The sequence below is a fragment of the Equus caballus genome, chromosome 24 (genome assembly GCF_041296265.1).
Source record: "Equus caballus isolate H_3958 breed thoroughbred chromosome 24, TB-T2T, whole genome shotgun sequence".
NCBI lineage: Eukaryota > Metazoa > Chordata > Mammalia > Perissodactyla > Equidae > Equus > Equus caballus.
The window spans coordinates 6,171,672-6,199,181 of NC_091707.1; positions in this window are offsets into that span (position 1 = coordinate 6,171,672).

The window sequence follows — 27,510 nt, forward strand, 5'->3', positions numbered from 1 at the left end:
TGAACCACCTGCCGGACACGCCAAAATCACCTGCCCGCTACACCAGCACCACTTCGGGGACAAGCCGGAATCACGTGAGGGGCATGCCGGCACAGCCTCTCAGACTGAACCTCGTGCCGGACACCACAGAACCACCTGCCGGACAGACCGGAACCACCTGCCGGACACGCCGGAACCACCGGCTCGACCCGCCGGAACGACCGCTGGACATGCAAAATCACCTGCCGGCTATGCCGGAAACACTTGGCGAACACTCCGGAATCACCTGCCGGGCATGCAGGAACCACCTCTCAGATATGCCAGAACCACGTGCCAATGACCCCGGAAGCACCTGCCGAGCACGCCGGAACCACCTGCTCGACTCGCCAGAACCACCTGCCGGACACGCAAAAATCACCTGCCGGCTACGCCACAACCAGTTGGGGAAAACTTCAGAATCACCTGCCGGGCTTGCTGGAACCACCTGCCGGTCATGCCAAAATCACCTGCCAACTACGCCAGTACCACTTGGCGGACACTGTGGAAACACCTGTCGGGCCGGCCGGAACCACATCTCAGACGTGCCAGAACCATGTGCATGAGATGCTGGAACCACACCCTGAACAGACGGAAAACACCTGCCAGACCCGTCTGAACAACCTGCCGAGCACGCCGGAGCCACCTGCTCGACTCGCCGGAACCACCTACCTGACATGCCCAAATCACCAGCCGGGTATGCCAGAACCACTTGGCGGACACTCCGGAATCATCTGCCGGACATGCCGGAACCACCTCTCAGACACAACAGAACCACGTGCCGGAGACGCCGGAAGCACCTGCCGAGCATGCCGGAGCCACCTGCTCGACTCGTCAGAAACACCTGTCGGACACGCCAAAATCACCTGCCGGGTACGCCAGAACCACCTGGCGGACACTCCGAAATCACCTGTCGCGCATGCCGGAACCACCTCTCAGACGTGCCTGAAGCACGTGCCGGACACGCCGAAATCACCTACCAGACAGACCGGAACCACCTGCCGAGCACGCCGGAGCCACCTGTTCGACTCGCTGGAACCACCTGCCGGACAGGCCAATATCAACTGCTGGCTATGCCAGAACCACCTGGGGGACGGTCCGGAATCACCTGCCAGCCATGGCGGAACCACCTCTCAGACGTAGCAGAACCACCTGCCGGAGAAGCTGGAAACACGTCCTGGACAGTCTGGAACCACCTGCCGGCCAAGCCTGAACCACCTGCCAAGCACAACGGAACAACCTGCCAGACACGCCAAAATCACCTGCGTGTTATGCCAGAACCACTTGGAGGACTCTCTGGGATGACCTGCCGGGCATGCCGGAACCACCTCTCAGACGTGCCAGAACCATGTGGCGGACAGTCCGGAATCACCTGTTGGGCATGCGCAACCACCTCTGAGACGTACCAGAACCACATGCCGTGCAGGCTGGAACCACCTACCGGACAGACCGGAATCACCTTTCGGGCATGCCGGAACCACCTGTCAGATGTGCCAGAAACACGTGCCGGAGACGCCGGAAGCACCTGCCAAGCACGTCGGAACCAACTGCTCAACTCGCCTGAACCAACTGCCGGACATGCCAAAATCACCTGCCGACTATGCCAGAACCACTTGGCGAACACTCCGGAATCACTTGCCGGGCATGCAGGAACCACCTCTCAGACATGCCAGAACCCCGTGCCAATGACCCCGGAAGCACCAGCCGAGCACGCGGGAACCACCTGCTCGACTCGCCAGAACCACCTGCCGATCACGCAAAAATCACCTGCCGGCTACGCCACAACCAGTTGGTGAACACTTTGGAATCACCTGCCAGGCTTGCTGGAACCACCTGCCAGTCATGCCAAAATCACCTGCCAACTACGCCAGAACCGCTTGGCGGACACTGCGGAAACACCTGTCGGGCCGGCTGGAACCACATCTCAGACGTGCCAGAAACGTGTTCATGAGATGCTGGAACCACACCCCGAACAGACGGATACCACCTGCCAGAACCGCCTGAACCACCTGCTGAGCACGCCAGAACCAAATGCTCGACTCACCGGTACCACCTCCCTGACACGCCAAAATCACCTGCTGGGTATGCCAGAACCACTTGGCGCACACTCCGGAATCATCTGCCAGACATGCCGGAACCAGCTCTCAGACACACCAGAACCAAGTGCCGGAGACGCCGGAAGCACCTGCCAAGCATGCCGGAGCCACCTGCTCGACTCGCCAGAAACACCTGCCGGACACGCCAAAATCACCTGCCGGGTATGCCAGAACCACTTCGGGGACAAGCCGGAATCACGTGAGGGGCATGCCGGCACAGCCTCTCAGACTGAACCTCGTGCCGGACACCACAGAACCACCTGCCGGACAGACCGGAACCACCTGCCGGACACGCCGGTACCACCGGCTCGACCCGCCGGAACGACCGCTGGACATGCAAAATTACTTGCCGGCTACGCCGGAAACACTTGGCGAACACTCCGGAAACACCTGCCGGGCATGCCGGAACCACCTCTCAGATATGCCAGAACCACGTGCCAATGACCCCGGAAGCACCTGCCGAGCACGCCGGAACCACCTGCTCGACTCGCCAGAACCACCTGCCGATCACGCCAAAATCACCTGCCGGCTACGCCACAACCAGTTGGGGAACACTTCGGAATCGCCTGCCGGGCTTGCTGGAACCACCTTCCGGTCATGCGAATATCACCTGCTGGGTATGCCAGAACCACTTGGCGGACACTCCGGAATCATCTGCCGGACATGCCGGAACCAGCTCTCAGACACACCAGAACCAAGTGCCGGAGACGCCGGAAGCACCTGCCGAGCATGCCGGAGCCACCTGCTCGACTCGCCAGAAACACCTGCCGGACACGCCAAAATCACCTGCCGGGTATGCCAGAACCACCTGGCGGACACTACGGAATCACCTGCCGCGCATGCCGGAACCACCTCTCAGACGTGCCGGAAGCACGTGCCAGACACGCCGGAAACACCTACCGGACAGACCGGAACCACCTGCCAAGAACGCCGGAGCCACCTGTTTGACTCGCTGGAACCACCTGCCGGAGAGGCCAATATCAACTGCTGGCTATGCCAGAACCACCTGGGGGACAGTCCGGGATCACCTGCCAGCCATGGCAGAACCACCTCTCAGACGTAACAGAACCACCTGCCGGAGAAGCTGGAAACACGTCCTGGACAGACTGGAACCACGTGACGGCCATGCCTGAACCACCTGCCGAGCACGGCGGAACCACCTGCCGGACACGCCAAAATCACCTGCGGGCTACGCCAGAACCACTTGGACGACTCTCCGAAATGACCTGCCGGGCATGTTGGAACCACCTCTCAGACGTGCCAGAAGCACGTGGCGGACAGTCCGGAATCACCTGTTGGGCATACGCAACCACCTCTGACACGTACCAGAACCACGTGCCGCGCACGCCGGAACCACCTACCGGACAGACCGGAATCAACTTTTGGGCATGCCGGAACCACCAGTCAGATGTGCCAGAAACACGTGCCGGAGACGCCGGAAGCACCTGCCGAGCACGTCGCAACCACCTGCTCAACTCGCCTGAACCACCTGCCGGACACGCCAAAATCACATGCCCGCTACACCAGCACCACTTCGGGGACAAGCCGGAATCACGTGAGGGGCATTCCGGCACAGCCTCTCAGACTGAACCTCGTGCCGGACACCACAGAACCACCTGCCGGACAGACCGGAACCACCAGCCGGACACGCCGGAACCACCGGCTCGACCCGCCGGAACGACCGCGGGACATGCAAAATCACCTGCCGGCTACGCCGGAAACACTTCGCGAACACTCCAGAATCACCTGCCGGGCATGCCGGAACCACCTCTCAGATATGCCAGAACCACGTGCCAATGACCCCGGAAGCACCTGCCGAGCACGCCGGAACCACCTGCTCGACTCGCCAGAACCACCTGCCGGACACGCAAAAATCACCTGCCGTCTACGCCACAACCAGTTGGGGAAAACTTCGGAATCACCTGCCGGGCTTGCTGGAACCACCTGCCGGTCATGCCAAAATCACCTGCCAACTACGCCAGTACCACTTGGCGGACACTGTGGAAACACCTGTCGGGCCGGCCGGAACCACATCTCAGACGTGCCAGAACCATGTGCATGAGATGCTGGAACCACACCCTGAACAGACGGAAAACACCTGCCAGACCCGTCTGAACAACCTGCCGAGCACGCCGGAGCCACCTGCTCGACTCGCCTTAACCACCTACCTGACATGCCCAAATCACCAGCCGGGTATGCCAGAACCACTTGGCGGACACTCTGGAATCATCTGCCGGACATGCCGGAACCAGCTCTCAGACACAACAGAACCACGTGCCGGAGACGCCGGAAGCACCTGCCGAGCATGCCGGAACCACCTGCTCGACTCGCCAGAACCACCTGCCGGACACGCAAAAATCACCTGCCGGCTACGCCACAACCAGTTGGGGAACACTTCGGAATCACCTGCCGGGCTTGCTGGAACCAACTGCCGGTCATGCGAAAATCACCTGCTGGGTATGCCAGAACCACTTGGCGGACACTCCGGAATCATCTGCCGGACATGCCGGAACCAGCTCTCAGACACACCAGAACCAAGTGCCGGAGACGCCGGAAGCACCTGCCGAGCATGCCGGAGCCACCTGCTCGACTCGCCAGAAACACCTGCCGGACACGCCAAAATCACCTGCCGGGTATGCCAGAACGACCTGTCGGACACTACGGAATCACCTGCCGCGCATACCGGAACCACCTCTCAGACGTGCCGGAAGCACATGCCAGACACGCCGGACACACCTACCGGACAGACCGGAACCACCTGCCAAGAACGCCGGAGCCACCTGTTCGACTCGCTGGAACCACCTGCCGGACAGGCCAATATCAACTGCTGGCTATGCCAGAACCACCTGGGCGACAGTCCGGGATCACCTGCCAGCCATGGCGGAACCACCTCTCAGACGTACCAGAACCACCTGCCGGAGAAGCTGGAAACACGTCCTGGACAGACTGGAACCACGTGACGGCCATGCCTGAACCACCTGCCGAGCACGGCGGAACCACCTGCCGGACACGCCAAAATCACCTGCGGGCTACGCCAGAACCACTTGGACGACTCTCCGAAATGACCTGCCGGGCACGTTGGAACCACCTCTCAGACGTGCAAGAAGCACGTGGCGGACAGTCCGGAATCACCTGTTGGGCATACGCAACCACCTCTGACACGTACCAGAACCACGTGCCGTGCACGCCGGAACCACCTACCGGACAGACCGGAATCCACTTTTGGGCATGCCGGAACCACCAGTCAGATGTGCCAGAAACACGTGCCGGAGACGCCGGAAGCACCTGCCGAGCACGTCGCAACCACCTGCTCAACTCGCCTGAACCACCTGCCGGACACGCCAAAATCACCTGCCCGCTACACCAGCACCACTTCGGGGACAAGCCGGAATCACGTGAGGGGCATGCCGGCACAGCCTCTCAGACTGAACCTCGTGCCGGACACCACAGAACCACCTGCCGGACAGACCGGAACCACCTGCCGGACACGCCGGAACCACCGGCTCGACCCGCCGGAACGACCGCTGGACATGCAAAATCACCTGCCGGCTATGCCGGAAACACTTGGCGAACACTCCGGAATCACCTGCCGGGCATGCCGGAACCACCTATCAGATATGCCAGAACCACGTGCCAATGACCCCGGAAGCACCTGCCGAGCACGCCGGAACCACCTGCTCGACTCGCCAGAACCACCTGCCGGACACGCAAAAATCACCTGCCGGCTACGCCACAACCAGTTGGGGAAAACTTCGGAATCACCTGCCGGGCTTGCTGGAACCACCTGCCGGTCATGCCAAAATCACCTGCCAACTACGCCAGTACCACTTGGCGGACACTGTGGAAACACCTGTCGGGCCGGCCGGAACCACATCTCAGACGTGCCAGAACCATGTGCATGAGATGCTGGAACCACACCCTGAACAGACGGAAAACACCTGCCAGACCCGTCTGAACAACCTGCCGAGCACGCCGGAGCCACCTGCTCGACTCGCCGGAACCACCTACCTGACATGCCCAAATCACCAGCCGGGTATGCCAGAACCACTTGGCGGACACTCCGGAATCATCTGCCGGACATGCCGGAACCACCTCTCAGACACAACAGAACCACGTGCCGGAGACGCCGGAAGCACCTGCCGAGCATGCCGGAGCCACCTGCTCGACTCGTCAGAAACACCTGTCGGACACGCCAAAATCACCTGCCGGGTACGCCAGAACCACCTGGCGGACACTCCGAAATCACCTGTCGCGCATGCCGGAACCACCTCTCAGACGTGCCTGAAGCACGTGCCGGACACGCCGAAATCACCTACCAGACAGACCGGAACCACCTGCCGAGCACGCCGGAGCCACCTGTTCGACTCGCTGGAACCACCTGCCGGACAGGCCAATATCAACTGCTGGCTATGCCAGAACCACCTGGGGGACGGTCCGGAATCACCTGCCAGCCATGGCGGAACCACCTCTCAGACGTAGCAGAACCACCTGCCGGAGAAGCTGGAAACACGTCCTGGACAGTCTGGAACCACCTGCCGGCCAAGCCTGAACCACCTGCCAAGCACAACGGAACAACCTGCCAGACACGCCAAATCACCTGCGTGTTATGCCAGAACCACTTGGAGGACTCTCTGGGATGACCTGCCGGGCATGCCGGAACCACCTCTCAGACGTGCCAGAACCATGTGGCGGACAGTCCGGAATCACCTGTTGGGCATGCGCAACCACCTCTGAGACGTACCAGAACCACATGCCGTGCAGGCTGGAACCACCTACCGGACAGACCGGAATCACCTTTCGGGCATGCCGGAACCACCTGTCAGATGTGCCAGAAACACGTGCCGGAGACGCCGGAAGCACCTGCCAAGCACGTCGGAACCAACTGCTCAACTCGCCTGAACCACCTGCCGGACATGCCAAAATCACCTGCCGACTATGCCAGAACCACTTGGCGAACACTCCGGAATCACTTGCCGGGCATGCAGGAACCACCTCTCAGACATGCCAGAACCCCGTGCCAATGACCCCGGAAGCACCAGCCGAGCACGCGGGAACCACCTGCTCGACTCGCCAGAACCACCTGCCGATCACACAAAAATCACCTGCCGGCTACGCCACAACCAGTTGGTGAACACTTTGGAATCACCTGCCAGGCTTGCTGGAACCACCTGCCAGTCATGCCAAAATCACCTGCCAACTACGCCAGAACCGCTTGGCGGACACTGCGGAAACACCTGTCGGGCCGGCTGGAACCACATCTCAGACGTGCCAGAAACGTGTTCATGAGATGCTGGAACCACACCCCGAACAGACGGATACCACCTGCCAGAACCGCCTGAACCACCTGCTGAGCACGCCAGAACCAAATGCTCGACTCACCGGTACCACCTCCCTGACACGCCAAAATCACCTGCTGGGTATGCCAGAACCACTTGGCGGACACTCCGGAATCATCTGCCGGACATGCCGGAACCAGCTCTCAGACACACCAGAACCAAGTGCCGGAGACGCCGGAAGCACCTGCCGAGCATGCCGGAGCCACCTGCTCTACTCGCCAGAAACACCTGCCGGACACGCCAAAATCACCTGCCGGGTATGCCAGAACCACTTCGGGGACAAGCCGGAATCACGTGAGGGGCATGCCGGCACAGCCTCTCAGACTGAACCTCGTGCCGGACACCACAGAACCACCTGCCGGACAGACCGGAACCACCTGCCGGACACGCCGGAACCACCGGCTCGACCCTCCGGAACGACCGCTGGACATGCAAAATCACCTGCCGGCTACGCCGGAAACACTTGGCGAGCACTCCGGAATCACCTGCCGGGCATGCCGGAACCACCTCTCAGATATGCCAGAACCACGTGCCAATGACCCCGGAAGCACCTGCCGAGCACGCCGGAACCACCTGCTCGACTCGCCAGAACCACCTGCCGGACACGCCAAAATCACCTGCCCGCTACACCAGCACCACTTCGGGGAAAGCCGGAATCACGTGAGGGTCATGCCGGCACAGCCTCTCAGACTGAACCTCGTGCCGGACACCACAGAACCACCTGCCGGACAGACCGGAACCACCTGCCGGACACGCCGGAACCACCAGCTCGACCCGCCGGAACGACCGCTGGACATGCAAAATCACCTGCCGGCTACGCCGGAAACACTTCGCGAACACTCCAGAATCACCTGCCAGGCATGCCGGAACCACCTCTCAGATATGCCAGAACCACGTGCCAATGACCCCGGAAGCACCTGCCGAGCACGCCGGAACCACCTGCTCGACTCGCCAGAACCACCTGCCGGACACGCAAAAATCACCTGCCGGCTACACCACAACCTGTTGGGGAAAACTTCGGAATCACCTGCCGGGCTTGCTGGAACCACCTGCCGGTCATGCCAAAATCAACTGCCAACTACGCCAGTACCACTTGGCGGACACTGTGGAAACACCTGTCGGGCCGGCCGGAACCACAACTCAGACGTGCCAGAACCATGTGCATGAGATGCTGGAACCACACCCTGAACAGACGGAAAACACCTGCCAGACCCGTCTGAACAACCTGCCGAGCACGCCGGAGCCACCTGCTCGACTCGCCGGAACCACCTACCTGACATGCCCAAATCACCAGCCGGGTATGCCAGAACCACTTGGCGGACACTCCGGAATCATCTGCCGGACATGCCGGAACCACCTCTCAGACACAACAGAACCACGTGCCGGAGACGCCGGAAGCACCTGCCGAGCATGCCGGAGCCACCTGCTCGACTCGCCAGAAACACCTGTCGGACACGCCAAAATCACCTGCCGGGTATGCCAGAACCACCTGGCGGACACTCCGAAATAACCTGTCGCGCATGCCGGAACCACATCTCAGACGTGCCGGAAGCACGTGCCGGACACGCCGGAATCACCTACCAGACAGACCGGAACCACCTGCCGAGCACGCCGGAGCCACCTGTTCGACTCGCTGGAACCACCTGCCGGACAGACCAATATCAACTGCTGGCTATGCCAGAACCACCTGGGGGACGGTCCGGAATCACCTGCCAGCCATGGCGGAACCACCTCTCAGACGTAGCAGAACCACCTGCCGGAGAAGCTGGAAACACGTCCTGGACAGTCTGGAACCACCTGCCGGCCAAGCCTGAACCACCTGCCAAGCACAACGGAACAACCTGCCAGACACGCCAAATCACCTGCGTGTTATGCCAGAACCACTTGGAGGACTCTCTGGGATGACCTGCCGGGCATGCCGGAACCACCTCTCAGACGTGCCAGAACCATGTGGCGGACAGTCCGGAATCACCTGTTGGGCATGCGCAACCACCTCTGAGACGTACCAGAACCACATGCCGTGCAGGCTGGAACCACCTACCGGACAGACCGGAATCACCTTTCGGGCATGCCGGAACCACCTGTCAGATGTGCCAGAAACACGTGCCGGAGACGCCGGAAGCACCTGCCAAGCACGTTGGAACCACCTGCTCAACTCGCCTGAACCACCTGCCGGACATGCCAAAATCACCTGCCGACTATGCCAGAACCACTTGGCGAACACTCCGGAATCACTTGCCGGGCATGCAGGAACCACCTCTCAGACATGCCAGAACCCCGTGCCAATGACCCCGGAAGCACCAGCCGAGCACGCCGGAACCACCTGCTCGACTCGCCAGAACCACCTGCCGATCACACAAAAATCACCTGCCGGCTACCCCACAACCAGTTGGTGAACACTTTGGAATCACCTGCCAGGCTGGCTGGAACCACCTGCCAGTCATGCCAAAATCACCTGCCAACTACGCCAGAACCGCTTGGCGGACACTGCGGAAACACCTGTCGGGCCGGCTGGAACCACATCTCAGACGAGAGAGAAACGTGTTCATGAGATGCTGGAACCACACCCCGAACAGACGGATACCACCTGCCAGAACCGCCTGAACCACCTGCTGAGCACGCCGGAACCACCTGCTCGACTCACCGGTACCACCTCCCTGACACGCCAAAATCACCTGCTGGGTATGCCAGAACCACTTGGTGGACACTCCGGAATCATCTGCCGGACATGCCGGAACCAGCTCTCAGACACACCAGAACCAAGTGCCGGAGACGCCGGAAGCACCTGCCGAGCATGCCGGAGCCACCTGCTCTACTCGCCAGAAACACCTGCCGGACACGCCAAAATCACCTGCCGGGTATGCCAGAACCACTTCGGGGACAAGCCGGAATCACGTGAGGGGCATGCCGGCACAGCCTCTCAGACTGAACCTCGTGCCGGACACCACAGAACCACCTGCCGGACAGACCGGAACCACCTGCCGGACACGCCGGTACCACCGGCTCGACCCGCCGGAACGACCGCTGGACATGCAAAATCACTTGCCGGCTACGCCGGAAACACTTGGCGAACACTCCGGAAACACCTGCCGGGCATGCCGGAACCACCTCTCAGATATGCCAGAACCACGAGCCAATGACCCCGGAAGCACCTGCCGAGCACGCCGGAACCACCTGCTCGACTCGCCAGAACCACCTGCCGGACACGCCAAAATCACCTGCCGGCTACTCCACAACCAGTTGGGGAACACTTCGGAATCACCTGCCGGGCTTGCTGGAACCACCTGCCGGTCATGCCAAAATCACCTGCCAACTACGCCAGTACCACTTGGCGGACACTGTGGAAACACCTGTCGGGCCGGCCGGAACCACATCTCAGACGTGCCAGAACCATGTGCATGAGATGCTGGAACCACACCCTGAACAGACGGAAAACACCTGCCAGACCCGTCTGAACAACCTGCCGAGCACGCCGGAGCCACCTGCTCGACTCGCCGGAACCACCTACCTGACATGCCCAAATCACCAGCCGGGTATGCCAGAACCACTTGGCGGACACTCCGGAATCATCTGCCGGACATGCCGGAACCAGCTCTCAGACACACCAGAACCACGTGCCGGAGACGCCGGAAGCACCTGCCGAGCATGCCGGAGCCACCTGCTCGACTCGCCAGAAACACCTGTCGGACACGCCAAAATCACCTGCCGGGTACGCCAGAACCACCTGGCGGACACTCCGAAATCACCTGTCGCGCATGCCGGAACCACATCTCAGACGTGCCGGAAGCACGTGCCGGACACGCCGGAATCACCTACCAGACAGACCGGAACCACCTGCCGAGCACGCCGGAGCCACCTGTTCGACTCGCTGGAACCACCTGCCGGACAGACCAATATCAACTGCTGGCTATGCCAGAACCACCTGGGGGACGGTCCGGAATCACCTGCCAGCCATGGCGGAACCACCTCTCAGACGTACCAGAACCACCTGCCGGAGAAGCTGGAAACACGTCCTGGACAGTCTGGAACCACCTGCCGGCCAAGCCTGAACCACCTGCCAAGCACAACGGAACAACCTGCCAGACACGCCAAAATCACCTGCGTGTTATGCCAGAACCACTTGGAGGACTCTCTGGGATGACCTGCCGGGCATGCCGGAACCACCTCTCAGACGTGCCAGAACCATGTGGCGGACAGTCCGGAATCACCTGTTGGGCATGCGCAACCACCTCTGAGACGTACCAGAACCACATGCCGTGCAGGCTGGAACCACCTACCGGACAGACCGGAATCACCTTTCGGGCATGCCGGAACCACCTGTCAGATGTGCCAGAAACACGTGCCGGAGACGCCGGAAGCACCTGCCAAGCACGTTGGAACCACCTGCTCAACTCGCCTGAACCACCTGCCGGACATGCCAAAATCACCTGCCGACTATGCCAGAACCACTTGGCGAACACTCCGGAATCACTTGCCGGGCATGCAGGAACCACCTCTCAGACATGCCAGAACCCCGTGCCAATGACCCCGGAAGCACCAGCCGAGCACGCCGGAACCACCTGCTCGACTCGCCAGAACCACCTGCCGATCACGCAAAAATCACCTGCCGGCTACGCCACAACCAGTTGGGGAACACTTTGGAATCACCTGCCAGGCTTGCTGGAACCACCTGCCAGTCATGCCAAAATCACCTGCCAACTACGCCAGAACCGCTTGGCGGACACTGCGGAAACACCTGTCGGGCCGGCTGGAACCACATCTCAGACGAGAGAGAAACGTGTTCATGAGATGCTGGAACCACACCCCGAACAGACGGATACCACCTGCCAGAACCGCCTGAACCACCTGCTGAGCACGCCGGAACCACCTGCTCGACTCACCGGTACCACCTCCCTGACACGCCAAAATCACCTGCTGGGTATGCCAGAACCACTTGGCGGACACTCCGGAATCATCTGCCGGACATGCCGGAACCAGCTCTCAGACACACCAGAACCAAGTGCCGGAGACGCCGGAAGCACCTGCCGAGCATGCCGGAGCCACCTGCTCGACTCGCCAGAAACACCTGCCGGACACGCCAAAATCACCTGCCGGGTATGCCAGAACCACTTCGGGGACAAGCCGGAATCACGTGAGGGGCATGCCGGCACAGCCTCTCAGACTGAACCTCGTGCCGGACACCACAGAACCACCTGCCGGACAGACCGGAACCACCTGCCGGACACGCCGGTACCACCGGCTCGACCCGCCGGAACGACCGCTGGACATGCAAAATTACTTGCCGGCTACGCCGGAAACACTTGGCGAACACTCCAGAAACACCTGCCGGGCATGCCGGAACCACCTCTCAGATATGCCAGAACCACGTGCCAATGACCCCGGAAGCACCTGCCGAGCACGCCGGAACCACCTGCTCGACTCGCCAGAACCACCTGCCGGACACGCCAAAATCACCTGCCGGCTACGCCAAAACCAGTTGGGGAACACTTCGGAATCACCTGCCGGGCTTGCTGGAACCACCTTCCGGTCATGCGAATATCACCTGCTGGGTATGCCAGAACCACTTGGCGGACACTCCGGAATCATCTGCCGGACATGCCGGAACCAGCTCTCAGACACACCAGAACCAAGTGCCGGAGACGCCGGAAGCACCTGCCGAGCATGCCGGAGCCACCTGCTCGACTCGCCAGAAACACCTGCCGGACACGCCAAAATCACCTGCCGGGTATGCCAGAACCACCTGGCGGACACTACGGAATCACCTGCCGCGCATGCCGGAACCACCTCTCAGACGTGCCGGAAGCACGTGCCAGACACGCCGGAAACACCTACCGGACAGACCGGAACCACCTGCCAAGAACGCCGGAGCCACCTGTTTGACTCGCTGGAACCACCTGCCGGACAGGCCAATATCAACTGCTGGCTATGCCAGAACCACCTGGGGGACAGTCCGGGATCACCTGCCAGCCATGGCGGAACCACCTCTCAGACGTACCAGAACCACCTGCCGGAGAAGCTGGAAACACGTCCTGGACAGACTGGAACCACGTGACGGCCATGCCTGAACCACCTGCCGAGCACGGCGGAACCACCTGCCGGACACGCCAAAATCACCTGCGGGCTACGCCAGAACCACTTGGACGACTCTCCGAAATGACCTGCCGGGCATGTTGGAACCACCTCTCAGACGTGCCAGAAGCACGTGGCGGACAGTCCGGCATCACCTGTTGGGCATACGCAACCACCTCTGACACGTACCAGAACCACGTGCCGTGCACGCCGGAACCACCTACCGGACAGACCGGAATCAACTTTTGGGCATGCCGGAACCACCAGTCAGATGTGCCAGAAACACGTTCCGGAGACGCCGGAAGCACCTGCCGAGCACGTCGGAACCACCTGCTCAACTCGCCTGAACCACCTGCCGGACACGCCAAAATCACCTGCCCGCTACACCAGCACCACTTCGGGGACAAGCCGGAATCACGTGAGGGGCATGCCGGCACAGCCTCTCAGACTGAACCTCGTGCCGGACACCACAGAACCACCTGCCGGACAGACCGGAACCACCTGCCGGACACGCCGGAACCACCGGCTCGACCCGCCGGAACGACCGCTGGACATGCAAAATCACCTGCCGGCTACGCTGGAAACACTTGGCGAACACTCCGGAATCACCTGCCGGGCATGCCGGAACCACCTCTCAGATATGCCAGAACCACGTGCCAATGACCCCGGAAGCACCTGCCGAGCACGCCGGAACCACCTGCTCGACTCGCCAGAACCACCTGCCGGACACGCAAAAATCACCTGCCGGCTACGCCATAACCAGTTGGGGAAAACTTCGGAATCACCTGCCGGGCTTGCTGGAACCACCTGCCGGTCATCCCAAAATCACCTGCCAACTACGCCAGTACCACTTGGCGGACACTGTGGAAACACCTGTCGCGCCGGCCGGAACCACAACTCAGACGTGCCAGAACCATGTGCATGAGATGCTGGAACCACACACTGAACAGACGGAAAACACCTGCCACACCCGTCTGAAAGACCTGCCGAGCACGCCGGAGCCACCTGCTCGACTCGCCGGAACCACCTACCTGACATGCCCAAATCACCAGCCGGGTATGCCAGAACCACTTGGCGGACACTCCGGAATCATCTGCCGGACATGCCGGAACCAGATCTCAGACACACCAGAACCACGTGCCGGAGACGCTGGAAGCACCTGCAGAGCATGCCGGAGCCACCCGCTCGACTCGCCAGAAACACCTGTATGACACGCCAAAATCACCTGCCGGGTACGCCAGAACCACCTGGCGGACACTCCGAAATCACCTGTCGCGCATGCCGGAACCACCTCTCAGACGTGCCGGAAGCACGTGCCGGACACGCCGGAATCACCTACCGGACAGACCGGAACCACCTGCCGAGCACGCCGGAGCCACCTGTTCGACTCGCTGGAACCACCTGCCGGACAGGCCAATATCAACTGCTGGCTATGCCAGAACCACCTGGGGGACGGTCCGGAATCACCTGCCAGCCATGGCGGAACCACCTCTCAGACGTACCAGAACCACCTGCCGGAGAAGCTGGAAACACGTCCTGGACAGTCTGGAACCACCTGCCGCCCAAGCCTGAACCACCTGCCAAGCACAACGGAACAACCTGCCAGACACGCCAAAATCACCTGCGTGTTATGCCAGAACCACTTGGAGGACTCTCTGGGATGACCTGCCGGGCATGCCGGAACCACCTCTCAGACGTGCCAGAACCATGTGGCGGACAGTCCGGAATCACCTGTTGGGCATGCGCAACCACCTCTGAGACGTACCAGAACCACATGCCGTGCAGGCAGGAACCACCTACCGGACAGACCGGAATCACCTTTCGGGCATGCCGGAACCACCTGTCAGATGTGCCAGAAACACGTGCCGGAGACGCCGGAAGCACCTGCCAAGCACGTCGGAACCACCTGCTCAACTCGCCTGAACCACCTGCCGGACATGCCAAAATCACCTGCCGACTATGCCAGAACCACTTGGCGAACACTCCGGAATCACTTGCCGGGCATGCAGGAACCACCTCTCAGACATGCCAGAACCCCGTGCCAATGACCCCGGAAGCACCAGCCGAGCACGCCGGAACCACCTGCTCGACTCGCCAGAACCACCTGCCGATCACACAAAAATCACCTGCCGGCTACGCCACAACCAGTTGGTGAACACTTTGGAATCACCTGCCAGGCTTGCTGGAACCACCTGCCAGTCATGCCAAAATCACCTGCCAACTACGCCAGAACCGCTTGGCGGACACTGCGGAAACACCTGTCGGGCCGGCTGGAACCACATCTCAGACGAGAGAGAAACGTGTTCATGAGATGCTGGAACCACACCCCGACCAGACGGATACCACCTGCCAGAACCGCCTGAACCACCTGCTGAGCACGCCGGAACCACCTGCTCGACTCACCGGTACCACCTCCCTGACACGCCAAAATCACCTGCTGGGTATGCCAGAACCACTTGGCGGACACTCCGGAATCATCTGCCGGACATGCCGGAACCAGCTCTCAGACACACCAGAACCAAGTGCCGGAGACGCCGGAAGCACCTGCCGAGCATGCCGGAGCCACCTGCTCGAATCGCCAGAAACAACTGCCGGACACGCCAAAATCACCTGCGGGCTACGCCAGAACCACTTGAACGACTCTCCGAAATGACCTGCCGGGCATGTTGGAACCACCTCTCAGACGTGCCAGAAGCACGTGGTGGACAGTCCGGAATCACCTGTTGGGCATACGCAACCACCTCTGACGCGTACCAGAACCACGTGCCGTGCACGCCGGAACCACCTACCGGACAGACCGGAATCAACTTTTGGGCATGCCGGAACCACCAGTCAGATGTGCCAGAAACACGTGCCGGAGACGCCGGAAGCACCTGCCGAGCACGTCGCAACCACCTGCTCAACTCGCCTGAACCACCTGCCGGACACGCCAAAATCACCTGCCCGCTACACCAGCACCACTTCGGGGACAAGCCGGAATCACGTGAGGGGCATGCCGGCACAGCCTCTCAGACTGAACCTCGTGCCGGGCACCACAGAACCACCTGCCGGACAGACCGGAACCACCTGCCGGACACGCCGGAACCACCGGCTCGACCCGCCGGAACGACCGCTGGACATGCAAAATCACCTGCCGGCTACGCCGGAAACACTTGGCGAACACTCCGGAATCACCTGCCGGGCATGCCGGAACCACCTCTCAGATATGCCAGAACCACGTGCCAATGACCCCGGAAGCACCTGCCGAGCACGCCGGAACCACCTGCTCGACTCGCCAGAACCACCTGCCGGACACGCAAAAATCACCTGCCGGCTACGCCACAACCAGTTGGGGAAAACTTCGGAATCACCTGCCGGGCTTGCTGGAACCACCTGCCGGTCATGCCAAAATCACCTGCCAACTACGCCAGTACCACTTGGCGGACACTGTGGAAACACCTGTCGGGCCGGCCGGAACCACATCTCAGACGTGCCAGAACCATGTGCATGAGATGCTGGAACCACACCCTGAACAGACGGAAAACACCTGCCAGACCCGTCTGAACAACCTGCCGAGCACGCCGGAGCCACCTGCTCGACTCGCCGGAACCACCTACCTGACATGCCCAAATCACCAGCCGGGTATGCCAGAACCACTTGGCGCACACCCCGGAATCATCTGCCGGACATGCCAGAACCAGCTCTCAGACACACCAGAACCACGTGCCGGAGACGCCGGAAGCACCTGCCGAGCATGCCGGAGCCACCTGCTCGACTCGCCAGAAACACCTGTCAGACACGCCAAAATCACCTGCCGGGTACGCCAGAACCACCTGGCGGACACTACGAAATGACCTGTCGCGCATGCCGGAACCACCTCTCAGACGTGCCGGAAGCACGTGCCGGACACGCCGGAATCACCTACCAGACAGACCGGAACCACCTGCCGAGCACGCCGGAGCCACCTGTTCGACTCGCTGGAACCACCTGCCGGACAGGCCAATATCAACTGCTGGCTATGCCAGAACCACCTGGGGGACGGTCCGGAATCACCTGCCAGCCATGGCGGAACCACCTCTCAGACGTACCAGAACCACCTGCCGGAGAAGCTGGAAACACGTCCTGGACAGTCTGGAACCACCTGCCGCCCAAGCCTGAACCACCTGCCAAGCACAACGGAACAACCTGCCAGACACGCCAAAATCACCTGCGTGTTATGCCAGAACCACTTGGAGGACTCTCTGGGATGACCTGCCGGGCATGCCGGAACCACCTCTCAGACGTGCCAGAACCATGTGGCGGACAGTCCGGAATCACCTGTTGGGCATGCGCAACCACCTCTGAGACGTACCAGAACCACATGCCGTGCAGGCTGGAACCACCTACCGGACAGACCGGAATCACCTTTCGGGCATGCCGGAACCACCTGTCAGATGTGCCAGAAACATGTGCCGGAGACGCCGGAAGCACCTGCCAAGCACGTCGGAACCACCTGCTCAACTCGCCTGAACCACCTGCCGGACATGCCAAAATCACCTGCCGACTATGCCAGAACCACTTGGCGAACACTCCGGAATCACTTGCCGGGCATGCAGGAACCACCTCTCAGACATGCCAGAACCCCGTGCCAATGACCCCGGAAGCACCAGCCGAGCACGCCGGAACCACCTGCTCGACTCGCCAGAACCACCTGCCGATCACGCAAAAATCACCTGCCGGCTACGCCACAACCAGTTGGGGAACACTTTGGAATCACCTGCCAGGCTTGCTGGAACCACCTGCCAGTCATGCCAAAATCACCTGCCAACTACGCCAGAACCGCTTGGCGGACACTGCGGAAACACCTGTCGGGCCGGCTGGAACCACATCTCAGACGAGAGAGAAACGTGTTCATGAGATGCTGGAACCACACCCCGAACAGACGGATACCACCTGCCAGAACCGCCTGAACCACCTGCTGAGCACGCCGGAACCACCTGCTCGACTCACCGGTACCACCTCCCTGACACGCCAAAATCACCTGCTGGGTATGCCAGAACCACTTGGCGGACACTCCGGAATCATCTGCCGGACATGCCGGAACCAGCTCTCAGACACACCAGAACCAAGTGCCGGAGACGCCGGAAGCACCTGCCGAGCATGCCGGAGCCACCTGCTCGACTCGCCAGAAACACCTGCCGGACACGCCAAAATCACCTGCCGGGTATGCCAGAACCACTTCGGGGACAAGCCGGAATCACGTGAGGGGCATGCCGGCACAGCCTCTCAACTGAACCTCGTGCCGGACACCACAGAACCACCTGCCGGACAGACCGGAACCACCAGCCGGACACGCCGGTACCACCGGCTCGACCCGCCGGAACGACCGCTGGACATGCAAAATCACTTGCCGGCTACGCCGGAAACACTTGGCGAACACTCCGGAAACACCTGCCGGGCATGCCGGAACCACCTCTCAGATATGCCAGAACCACGTGCCAATGACCCCGGAAGCACCTGCCGAGCACGCCGGAACCACCTGCTCGACTCGCCAGAACCACCTGCCGGACACGCCAAAATCACCTGCCGGCTACGCCAAAACCAGTTGGGGAACACTTCGGAATCACCTGCCGGGCTTGCTGGAACCACCTTCCGGTCATGCGAATATCACCTGCTGGGTATGCCAGAACCACTTGGCGGACACTCCGGAATCATCTGCCGGACATGCCGGAACCAGCTCTCAGACACACCAGAACCAAGTGCCGGAGACGCCGGAAGCACCTGCCGAGCATGCCGGAGCCACCTGCTCGACTCGCCAGAAACACCTGCCGGACACGCCAAAATCACCTGCCGGGTATGCCAGAACCACCTGGCGGACACTACGGAATCACCTGCCGCGCATGCCGGAACCACCTCTCAGACGTGCCGGAAGCACGTGCCAGACACGCCGGAAACACCTACCGGACAGACCGGAACCACCTGCCAAGAACGCCGGAGCCACCTGTTGGACTCGCTGGAACCACCTGCCGGACAGGCCAATATCAACTGCTGGCTATGCCAGAACCACCTGGGGGACAGTCCGGGATCACCTGCCAGCCATGGTGGAACCACCTCTCAGACGTACCAGAACCACCTGCCGGAGAAGCTGGAAACACGTCCTGGACAGACTGGAACCACGTGACGGCCATGCCTGAACCACCTGCCGAGCACGGCGGAACCACCTGCCGGACACGCGAAAATCACCTGCGGGCTACGCCAGAACCACTTGGACGACTCTCCGAAATGACCTGCCGGGCATGTTGGAACCACCTCTCAGACGTGCCAGAAGCACGTGGCGGACAGTCCGGAATCACCTGTTGGGCATACGCAACCACCTCTGACACGTACCAGAACCACGTGCCGTGCACGCCGGAACCACCTACCGGACAGACCGGAATCCACTTTTGGGCATGCCGGAACCACCAGTCAGATGTGCCAGAAACACGTGCCGGAGACGCCGGAAGCACCTTCCGAGCACGTCGCAACCACCTGATCAACTCGCCTGAACCACCTGCCGGACACGCCAAAATCACCTGCCCGCTACACCAGCACCACTTAGGGGACAAGCCGGAATCACGTGAGGGGCATGCCGGCACAGCTTCTCAGACTGAACCTCGTGCCGGACACCACAGAACCACCTGCCGGACAGACCGGAACCACCTGCCGGACACGCCGGAACCACCGGCTCGACCCGCTGGAACGACCGCTGGACATGCAAAATCACCTGCCCGCTACGCCGGAAACACTTGGCGAACACTCCGGAATCCCCTGCCGGGCATGCTGGAACCACCTCTCAGATATGCCAGAACCACGTGCCAATGACCCCGGAAGCACCTGCCGAGCACGCCGGAACCACCTGCTCGACTCGCCAGAACCACCTGCCGGACACGCAAAAATCACCTGCCGGCTACGCCACAACCAGTTGGGGAAAACTTCGGAATCACCTGCCGGGCTTGCTGGAACCACCTGCCGGTCATGCCAAAATCACCTGCCAACTACGCCAGTACCACTTGGCGGACACTGTGGAAACACCTGTCGGGCCGGCCGGAACCACATCTCAGACGTGCCAGAACCATGTGCATGAGATGCTGGAACCACACCCTGAACAGACGGAAAACACCTGCCAGACCCGTCTGAACAACTTGCCGAGCACGCCGGAGCCACCTGCTCGACTCGCCGGAACCACCTACCTGACATGCCCAAATCACAAGCCGGGTATGCCAGAACCACTTGGCGGACACTCCCGAATCATCTGCCGGACATGCCGGAACCACCTCTCAGACACAACAGAACCACGTGCCGGAGACGCCGGAAGCACCTGCCGAGCATGCCGGAGCCACCTGCTCGACTCGTCAGAAACACCTGTCGGACACGCCAAAATCACCTGCCGGGTACGCCAGAATCACCTGGCGGACACTCCGAAATCACCTGTCGCGCATGCCGGAACCACCTCTCAGACGTGCCTGAAGCACGTGCCGGACACGCCGAAATCACCTACCAGACAGACCGGAACCACCTGCCGAGCACGCCGGAGCCACCTGTTCGACTCGCTGGAACCACCTGCCGGACAGGCCAATATCAACTGCTGGCTATGCCAGAACCACCTGGGGGACGGTCCGGAATCACCTGCCAGCCATGGCGGAACCACCTCTCAGACGTAGCAGAACCACCTGCCGGAGAAGCTGGAAACACGTCCTGGACAGTCTGGAACCACCTGCCGGCCAAGCCTGAACCACCTGCCAAGCACAACGGAACAACCTGCCAGACACGCCAAAATCACCTGCGTGTTATGCCAGAACCACTTGGAGGACTCTCTGGGATGACCTGCCGGGCATGCCGGAACCACCTCTCAGACGTGCCAGAACCATGTGGCGGACAGTCCGGAATCACCTGTTGGGCATGCGCAACCACCTCTGACACGTACCAGAACCACATGCCGTGCAGGCTGGAACCACCTACCGGACAGACCGGAATCACCTTTCGGGCATGCCAGAACCACCTGTCAGATGTGCCAGAAACACGTGCCGGAGACGCCGGAAGCACCTGCCAAGCACGTCGGAACCAACTGCTCAACTCGCCTGAACCACCTGCCGGACATGCCAAAATCACCTGCCGACTATGCCAGAACCACTTGGCGAACACTCCGGAATCACTTGCCGGGCATGCAGGAACCACCTCTCAGACATGCCAGAACCCCGTGCCAATGACCCCGGAAGCACCAGCCGAGCACGCGGGAACCACCTGCTCGACTCGCCAGAACCACCTGCCGATCACGCAAAAATCACCTGCCGGCTACGCCACAACCAGTTGGTGAACACTTTGGAATCACCTGCCAGGCTTGCTGGAACCACCTGCCAGTCATGCCAAAATCACCTGCCAACTACGCCAGAACCGCTTGGCGGACACTGCGGAAACACCTGTCGGGCCGGCTGGAACCACATCTCAGACGTGCCAGAAACGTGTTCATGAGATGCTGGAACCACACCCCGAACAGACGGATACCACCTGCCAGAACCGCCTGAACCACCTGCTGAGCACGCCAGAACCAAATGCTCGACTCACCGGTACCACCTCCCTGACACGCCAAAATCACCTGCTGGGTATGCCAGAACCACTTGGCGCACACTCCGGAATCATCTGCCAGACATGCCGGAACCAGCTCTCAGACACACCAGAACCAAGTGCCGGAGACGCCGGAAGCACCTGCCAAGCATGCCGGAGCCACCTGCTCGACTCGCCAGAAACACCTGCCGGACACGCCAAAATCACCTGCCGGGTATGCCAGAACCAGTTCGGGGACAAGCCGGAATCACGTGAGGGGCATGCCGGCACAGCCTCTCAGACTGAACCTCGTGCCGGACACCACAGAACCACCTGCCGGACAGACCAGAACCACCTGCCGGACACGCCGGAACCACCGGCTCGACCCTCCTGAACGACCGCTGGACATGCAAAATCACCTGCCGGCTACGCCGGAAACATTTGGCGAGCACTCCAGAATCACCTGCCGGGCATGCCGGAACCAGCTCTCAGACACACCAGAACCAAGTGCCGGAGACGCCGGAAGCACCTGCCGAGCATGCCGGAACCACCTGCTCGACTCGCCAGAACCACCTGCCGATCACGCAAAAATCACCTGCCGGCTACGCCACAACCAGTTGGTGAACACTTTGTAATCACCTGCCAGGCTTGCTGGAACCACCTGCCAGTCATGCCAAAATCACCTGCCAACTACGCCAGAACCGCTTGGCGGACACTGCGGAAACACCTGTCGGGCCGGCTGGAACCACATCTCAGACGTGCCAGAAACGTGTTCATGAGATGCTGGAACCACACCCCGAACAGACGGATACCACCTGCCAGAACCGCCTGAACCACCTGCTGAGCACGCCGGAACCACCTGCTCGACTCACCGGTACCACCTCCCTGACACGCCAAAATCACCTGCTGGGTATGCCAGAACGACTTGGCGGACACTCCGGAATCATCTGCCGGACATGCCGGAACCAGCTCTCAGACACACCAGAACCAAGTGCCGGAGACGCCGGAAGCACCTGCCGAGCATGCCGGAGCCACCTGCTCGACTCGCCAGAAACACCTGCCGGACACGCCAAAATCACCTGCCGGGTATGCCAGAACCACTTCGGGGACAAGCCGGAATCACGTGAGGGGCATGCCGGCACAGCCTCTCAGACTGAACCTCGTGCCGGACACCACAGAACCACCTGCCGGACAGACCGGAACCACCTGCCGGACACGCCGGTACCACCGGCTCGACCCGCCGGAACGACCGCTGGACATGCAAAATCACTTGCCGGCTACGCCGGAAACACTTGGCGAACACTCCGGAAACACCTGCCGGGCATGCCGGAACCACCTCTCAGATATGCCAGAACCACGTGCCAATGACCCCGGAAGCACCTGCCGAGCACGCCGGAACCACCTGCTCGACTCGCCAGAACCACCTGCCGGACACGCCAAAATCACCTGCCGGCTACGCCACAACCAGTTGGGGAACACTTCGGAATCACCTGCCGGGCTTGCTGGAACCACCTTCCGGTCATGCGAATATCACCTGCTGGGTATGCCAGAACCACTTGGCGGACACTCCGGAATCATCTGCCGGACATGCCAGAACCAGCTCTCAGACACACCAGAACCAAGTGCCGGAGACGCCGGAAGCACCTGCCGAGCATGCCGGAGCCACCTGCTCGACTCGCCAGAAACACCTGCCGGACACGCCAAAATCACCTGCCGGGTATGCCAGAACCACCTGGCGGACACTACGGAATCACCTGCCGCGCACGCCGGAACCACCTCTCAGACGTGCCGGAAGCACGTGCCAGACACGCCGGAAACACCTACCGGACAGACCGGAACCACCTGCCAAGAACGCCGGAGCCACCTGTTTGACTCGCTGGAACCACCTGCCGGACAGGCCAATATCAACTGCTGGCTATGCCAGAACCACCTGGGGGACAGTCCGGGATCACCTGCCAGCCATGGCGGAACCACCTCTCAGACGTACCAGAACCACCTGCCGGAGAAGCTGGAAACACGTCCTGGACAGACTGGAACCACGTGACGGCCATGCCTGAACCACCTGCCGAGCACGGCGGAACCACCTGCCGGACACGCCAAAATCACCTGCGGGCTACGCCAGAACCACTTGGACGACTCTCCGAAATGACCTGCCGGGCATGTTGAAACCACCTCTCAGACGTGCCAGAAGCACGTGGCGGACAGTCCGGAATCACCTGTTGGGCATACGCAACCACCTCTGACACGTACCAGAACCACGTGCCGTGCACGCCGGAACCACCTACCGGACAGACCGGAATCAACTTTTGGGCATGCCGGAACCACCAGTCAGATGTGCCAGAAACACGTGCCGGAGACGCCGGAAGCACCTGCCGAGCACGTCGCAACCACCTGCTCAACTCGCCTGAACCACCTGCCGGACACGCCAAAATCACCTGCCCGCTACACCAGCACCACTTCGGGGACAAGCCGGAATCACGTGAGGGGCATGCCGGCACAGCCTCTCAGACTGAACCTCGTGCCGGACACCACAGAACCACCTGCCGGACAGACCGGAAACACCTGCCGGACACGCCGGAACCACCGGCTCGACCCGCCGGAACGACCGCGGGACATGCAAAATCACCTGCCGGCTACGCCGGAAACACTTCGCGAACACTCCGGAATCACCTGCCGGGCATGCCGGAACCACCTCTCAGATATGCCAGAACCACGTGCCAGTGACCCCGGAAGCACCTGCCGAGCACGCCGGAACCACCTGCTCGACTCGCCAGAACCACCTGCCGGACACGCAGAAATCACCTGCCGGCTACGCCACAACCAGTTGGGGAAAACTTCGGAATCACCTGCCGGGCTTGCTGGAACCACCTGCTGGTCATGCCAAAATCACCTGCCAACTACGCCAGTACCACTTGGCGGACACTGTTGAAACACCTGTCGCGCCGGCCGGAACCACATCTCAGACGTGCCAGAACCATGTGCATGAGATGCTGGAACCACACCCTGAACAGACGGAAAACACCTGCCACACACGTCTGAACAACCTGCCGAGCACGCCGGAGCCACCTGCTCGACTCGCCGGAACCACCTACCTGACATGCCCAAATCACCAGCCGTGTATGCCAGAACCACTTGGCGGACACTCCGGAATCATCTGCCGGACATGCCGGAACCAGCTCTCAGACACACCAGAACCACGTGCCGGAGATGCCCGAAGCACCTGCCGAGCATGCTGGAGCCACCTGCTCGACTCGCCAGAAACACCTGTATGACACGCCAAAATCACCTGCCGGGTACGCCAGAACCACCTGGCGGACACTCCGAAATCACCTGTCGCGCATGCCGGAACCACCTCTCAGACGTGCCGGAAGCACGTGCCGGACACGCCGGAATCACCTACCGGACAGACCGGAACCACCTGCCGAGCACGCCGGAGCCACCTGTTCGACTCGCTGGAACCACCTGCCGGACAGGCCAATATCAACTGCTGGCTATGCCAGAACCACCTGGGGGACGGTCCGGAATCACCTGCCAGCCATGGCGGAACCACCTCTCAGACGTACCAGAACCACCTGCCGGAGAAGCTGGAAACACGTCCTGGACAGTCTGGAACCACCTGCCGGCCAAGCCTGAACCACCTGCCAAGCACAACGGAACAACCTGCCAGACACGCCAAAATCACCTGCGTGTTATGCCAGAACCACTTGGAGGACTCTCTGGGATGACCTGCCGGGCATGCCGGAACCACCTCTCAGACGTGCCAGAACCATGTGGCGGACAGTCCGGAATCACCTGTTGGGCATGCGCAACCACCTCTGAGACGTACCAGAACCACATGCCGTGCAGGCTGGAACCACCTACCGGACAGACCGGAATCACCTTTCGGGCATGCCGGAACCACCTGTCAGATGTGCCAGAAACACGTGCCGGAGACGCCGGAAGCACCTGCCAAGCACGTTGGAACCACCTGCTCAACTCGCCTGAACCACCTGCCGGACATGCCAAAATCACCTGCCGACTATGCCAGAACCACTTGGCGAACACTCCGGAATCACTTGCCGGGCATGCAGGAACCACCTCTCAGACATGCCAGAACCCCGTGCCAATGACCCCGGAAGCACCAGCCGAGCACGCCGGAACCACCTGCTCGACTCGCCAGAACCACCTGCCGATCACGCAAAAATCACCTGCCGGCTACGCCACAACCAGTTGGTGAACACTTTGGAATCACCTGCCAGGCTTGCTGGAACCACCTGCCAGTCATGCCAAAATCACCTGCCAACTACGCCAGAACCGCTTGGCGGACACTGCGGAAACACCTGTCGGGCCGGCTGGAACCACATCTCAGACGTGCCAGAAACGTGTTCATGAGATGCTGGAACCACACCCCGAACAGACGGATACCACCTGCCAGAACCGCCTGAACCACCTGCTGAGCACGCCGGAACCACCTGCTCGACTCACCGGTACCACCTCCCTGCCACGCCAAAATCACCTGCTGGGCATGCCAGAACCACTTGGCGCACACTCCGGAATCATCTGCCGGACATGCCGGAACCAGCTCTCAGACACACCAGAACCAAGTGCCGGAGACGCCGGAAGCACCTGCCGAGCATGCCGGAGCCACCTGCTCGACTCGCCAGAAACACCTGCCGGACACGCCAAAATCACCTGCCGGGTATGCCAGAACCACCTGGCGGACACTACGGAATCACCTGCCGCGCATGCAGGAACCACCTCTCAGACGTGCCGGAAGCACGTGCCAGACACGCCGGAAACACCTACCGGACAGACCGGAACCACCTGCCAAGAACGCCGGAGCCACCTGTTCGACTCGCTGGAACCACCTGCCGGACAGGCCAATATCAACTGCTGGCTATGCCAGAACCACCTGGGGGACAGTCCGGGATCACCTGCCAGCCATGGCGGAACCACCTCTCAGACGTACCAGAACCACCTGCCGGAGAAGCTGGAAACACGTCCTGGACAGACTGGAACCACGTGACGGCCATGCCTGAACCACCTGCCGAACACGGCGGAACCACCTGCCGGACACGCCAAAATCACCTGCGGGCTACGCCAGAACCACTTGGACGACTCTCCGAAATGACCTGCCGGGCATGTTGGAACCACCTCTCAGACGTGCCAGAAGCACGTGGCGGACAGTCCGGAATCACCTGTTGGGCATACGCAACCACCTCTGACACGTACCAGAACAACGTGCCGTGCACGCCGGAACCACCTACCGGACAGACCGGAATCAACTTTTGGGCATGCCGGAACCACCAGTCAGATGTGCCAGAAAAACGTGCCGGAGACGCCGGAAGCACCTGCCGAGCACGTCGCAACCACCTGCTCAACTCGCCTGAACCACCTGCCGGACACGCCAAAATCACCTGCCCGCTACACCAGCACCACTTCGGGGACAAGCCGGAATCACGTGAGGGGCATGCCGG